The following is a 5,235-nucleotide window of genomic DNA, read 5'->3' as shown; positions in this document are numbered from 1 at the left end:
GGAGGCCATGGTTAGGGTCGGGGTGGCCGAGGTGGCGATCAACCGTGCATCTGTTTGTTCTGCATAGAGGAAGGGCATTGGCGATCGGAGTGCCTAGAGGCATAGGAGTATGATTGCAGGAATGCAGAGAGACAAGAAAAGGCCACAGGGAAGCAACCAAGTGTATCTATGGTTCAAATTGAGTCTCTTTGCAGAGCAGGGAGATCCGAAAGTTTGTGTGGTAATGCGCTCTGGTAAGAAGAGTCGGCCTCTAGTTCAAGCAGCAGAACATGCTAGCATTGATTGGCCAGCACAAGAAGAAGCGCGGCATCAAGTTACCTCTTGGGTTCATAAACAAGCACCCAGAGTTGAGGCTGTGAAAACCTCACATGCGGTTCATTTTCAAGAAAATGTTACAGTGATTGTGGATTCTTCTGAGTCATCCAGAAGTAGTCCACAAGTGCCGGAGGGATCTACACGGCCTCAATAGCAGTAGGGCGACAACAATCAGAAGGCAATGACTGGGATGAACTCTTGCAAGCACCACTTCAGATCAAGTTGGGACAATTACTTAAGCTTGTTCCAAATTTTCACTAGTGTCCCTCTGCTGACAACCACTGATTTGGGTAGGGTGTCCCTTGCAGTGGCTGTGGTTGAAGCTCAGGAAGAACCAACCCCTGATGTTTCGGTGTGATGACAGACAGGCATTCCGAAGATTTTGGTGGTTCATCATGGGACTGCCATTGATCAAGTTCTGATTTTGATGGTGGTGCAGGTGTTAATATTGCGACGCAATTGGCTTGTGAGAAGATGGGATGGTTGGAATGGGAACCAGCCCCATTTTTGGTGCGGATGGCTCTGGGCATTTTGAAAGGAATCATGATTGAGGTTGCAGGGATTCCGTTTGTGATGTCTTTTGTGGTCCTGAGTATGGAAGTCTCCAATCAGGAATACAATCTTTTGTTTGTCCATCCATGGTTACAGTACGCCAAGGTGTGGCACAATTGGGAACATAATCAGATGACTACTCTCAGCGGGGTCAAAAAAGTGAAGTTTGCATTACGGGAGCACCGTCAGTTGAGCAGTGCTGTCTGGCCACAGTGATTGCGGAAACAATAAATATGGCTGAAGCCTTGGATGAAGATGAAGAGGAGTAATTTGTGCAGGTTAATGCGGATTTGGTCCCACTATGTGGTGAATTTAGCCTGCATTTCCACATAGTATGCGGCGGTACAAATGGTGGCTCCTATGCCGGAGAATATCCTCGGAGAGCTGTTTCTCAGTGCGGATGGTCATTCCCCATATGGTGAGCTGAAAGATATTTTGGAACAAGAAAGAGCTTTTGAGGCGCAAATGAGTAAGGTTACTAGAGTTGAAGAAGATGCTCTGGAGACAGTCTTTATGGGAAAAGATAAGGGATCCAAACTAGTGAAAGTCAGTAGTTTGCTGGATGATAATTTCCGGAAGGCTCTAGTGGATCTTTTGACAGAATTTATGGATGTCTTTGCATGGGATTACTTAGACATGAAGGGCTTGGATCCTAAGTTTTATCAGCATTACATTCATTTAAAGCCAGATGCAATTCCTTCCAGACAACAGCGGTAGAGAATGAATCCGCATGTTGCAAAGCAGGTTAAAGAAGAGCTGGATCATCTCCTGCTATGCGGGTTGGATTCATTTCTCCAATAGAGAATCCAGAGTGGATTTCTCCAATCGTAATCATGCCCAAGAAGAATAAGAAGATATGCATCTGTGTCGATTATAGGAAACTTAAGCGGTTACTGTTCTAGATCCTTTTCCCTTGCCATACATGGATACCATCTTGGATGATGTGGTAGGCCATGAGATGTATTCATTTCTTGATGGGTTTAGTGGATACAATTAGATTCGGATGGCACCAGAGGACCAAGCTAAGACAACATTTATCACAGCTTGGGGTGTGTTTGTGTGTACATTGATGTGGTTTGTTGGCTTGAGGAATGCTCCGGGTACATTTCAATAGGATATGCATGAAATTTTTGGGCCATTCTTGATAGCTTTCATGCGGGTCTTTCTGGATGATCTCAGTGTGTTTGGGACTTCTATTCAGCATTTGGAACATCTGCAACTGTGTTTTTAGAAATGTTGGGAGGTATCTTTCAGCTTAAATCCCTTAAAGTGTGCCTTTGTGGTTCTTCAGAGTGGGAAGTTATTGGGGCAAATTATATCAAAAGAAGGCATTGCTGTGGATCTCGAAGGTGGCGGCTGTGATGCAAGCTCCAGCACCTATCAATCTGAAGGAGTGTATGAGGTTTGTGGGTTAAATTCGTTGGCGCATGGGTGGCATTTGAGGTTTCTGGCGCATCTGGCAATTCCACTAAATCTGGTGGCTCATGTGGACCGCAAAGAATTTTCTTGGACAAAAGAATGTGATCTGGCATAACGAAGGTTGAAGATATAACTGTCCCATGCACCAGTTATGATGCCGCCTGATTGGGAGAAGTATTTTCATGTCTTTATGGATGCTTTGGACACGGCAATTGGCAGTGTGTTAATGCAGGAGCAAAGTGCTAGGTGGTTCCAACCTGTTTATTATGCAAGCCGCAGATTATCCTCCGCAGGAGAAGAATTATTCAGTAACAGAGCGAGAGTGCTTAGGCATGATCTATTCGGTGAAGCAATTTTAGCATTATCTACTGGGGAGAATGTTCTATTTTCATGTGGACCATTCTGCATTGCGTTATGTGGTGCGGCAGTAAAATTTAACCAGAAGATTGGCTAGGTGGATGCTGTTGCTGCAAGAGTTTGACTTTGAAGTCATTCATCGACCAAGATCTCAGCACGTAGTAGTAGATTATCTTTCAAGACTGGATTCGGCAGAACAAGCTACAGAAGTGGATGACGAGTTTTCGGATGCATCGCTTTTTGTTGTTTCAAATGAAGTGGATCCAGCTCCTAATGCAGTTCTGCCTCTTTCCGTGCCTTGGACATGGTACAAGGAAATGTTTTGTTTTCTATCTAAGGTGTTATGCCAACTCATTTGATGAAAGATCAGCGGTGGAGGCGGCTCGCATTGCGGAGACGTTCCTTTGAAGTCTGCATTAGAGAATTGTACTACCACAATATTGCTGATGTGTTGTTGGCGGTGTGTACTACTGCAAGATCAAGATGCCGTGTTGTGGTCGGGAAGCGCATTGTGGAGTCTCAGGAGGGAATTTTTTGGGGAAGATAACTGCAGGAAAAGTATTCCAAGCTAGCTTGTGGTGGCCAATAGTTTATTTTGATGCATAATAGTTTGTGCGCAAATGTGATGTGTGCTAGAGGATGGGCCAATTGTCATAGAGAGACCGCATGCCCTTACACCAGATATTGCCACTTGAGCCTTTTCAAAAGTGGGGCTTGGACTTCATTGGGCCTTTTAAACTCGCAGCTGCAAAGACAGGAAACCGGTATATTCTGACAGCAATAGATTACTGCACCAAGTGGGTGGAAGCTTGGGTGTTGCGGGATAATTCTGCTCTTTCAGTGGCAAAGTGTCTTTACAAGGATGTATTCACTCATTTTGGCTTCCCAATGGAGTTGGTCAGTGATCTAGGGGGTCATTTTATTAGTAAAGTGATCAGGCGAATGACATGTTTTTTATTTGATTCTTCATAAGCAATCATCCCCCTATTATCCGCCCCGCAAGCCAATGGATTGGCTGAATCATCCAATAAGTAGATTGTGCACATTATTCTGACTAAGCTCGTCTCAGTAAGCATCGGACAGATTGGGATGTTAAGCTTCCGTCAGCACTTTGGGCGTACCACATAGCTTACAACCAAGAAGGTAGCAATTGGATTAACCCCTTTCAAGGACAGGTGGAGCAAGTTTTGCCGAGATTGCATCGACCGAAGGCTTGACTAGTACCTACTCAACAATATGAAGATTTGTTTTGGGAAGTTCAGTAACCGCATGAAGGATCATCAAGTCACGCCAACACTTCTAATGCGGATTCCAAAAGGCGTTGATGTGGTGCGGATCGGCCATAGTAGAAGTGTTGCTGTTTGCGGATTGCAGCAGTTCTTTTTCTTGAGCATTTTCAAAAGTAGGGCTTGGACTTCATTAGGCCTTTTAAACCTGCCAGCTGCAAAGATAGGAAACCGGTATATTCTGACAATAATAGATTATTGCACCAAGTGGGTGGAAGCTTGGGTGTTGCGGGATAATTCTGCTCTTTTAGTGGCAAAGTGTCTTTACAAGGATGTATTCACTCGTCTTAGCTGCCCGGTGGAGTCGGTTAGTGATCGAGGGGTCATTTTATTAGTAAAGTGATCAGACAAATGACAAGCTTTTATTTGATTCTTCATAAGAAATCATCTCCCTATTATCCACAATCCAATGGATTGGTTAAATCATCCAATAAGCAGATTGTACGCATTCTGACTAAGCTCGTCAACAAGCATTGGACGGATTGGGATGTTAAGCTTCCGTCTCAGCACTTTGGGCATACCACACATCTTACAAGGTAGTAATTGGATCAACCCCTTTCAAAGGACCGGTGGAGCAAGTTTTGCCGAGATCGCAATGGGCCGGAGGCTCAACTAATACCTACTCAGCAATATGAAGACTTTTTTTGGGAAGTTCAGCAAACACATGAAGGATCATCAAGTTGCGCAACACTTTTAATGCGGATTCCAGAAGGTGTCGACGTGGTCGGATCAGCCACAGTAGAAGTGTTGCTGTTGCGGATTGCAGTAGTTCTTTTTTGTGGGTTCGCAAAGTCCATCGTGCGTGCCAAGTGTTACATGTGGGCCGCACTGCAAGACCGCACACCACAAGTCTAAAGTCTAGACCGCAAGCGTATTGCCGCAGTGCGTACCTTACATGAAAAGTCATTATTGGATCTCAAGGGGTGTAAACGGGGAGGTCACGCCTGTTCGAATCTCATGAAGGATCCAGTTCCTGATGCGGTTCTGCCTCTTTTCGTGCCTTGGACATGATACGAGGAAATGTTTTGTTTTCTGTCTACTACAAGCGTTATGCCAACTCATTTGATGAAAGATCAGCAGAGGCAGCTCGCATTGTGGAGTCATTCCTTTGAAGTCTGCATTGGAGAATTGTACTACCATAATGTTGCTAATGTGCTATTGGCGGTGTGTACTACCGCAAGATCAGGAGGCCGTGTTACGGGAATCACATTGGAGAATCTTGGGAGGGCATTTTTCGGGGAAGATTACTGTAGGCAAAGTATTCCAAGCTGGCTTGTGGTGGCCAACAATTTATTTTGATGCACAG

This window comes from Cibotium barometz, chromosome 6 (genome assembly GCF_041138505.1).
Source record: "Cibotium barometz isolate CiBa-2024 chromosome 6, ASM4113850v1, whole genome shotgun sequence".
Classification (NCBI taxonomy): domain Eukaryota; kingdom Viridiplantae; phylum Streptophyta; class Polypodiopsida; order Cyatheales; family Cibotiaceae; genus Cibotium; species Cibotium barometz.
This window is presented reverse-complemented; position numbering follows the sequence as displayed.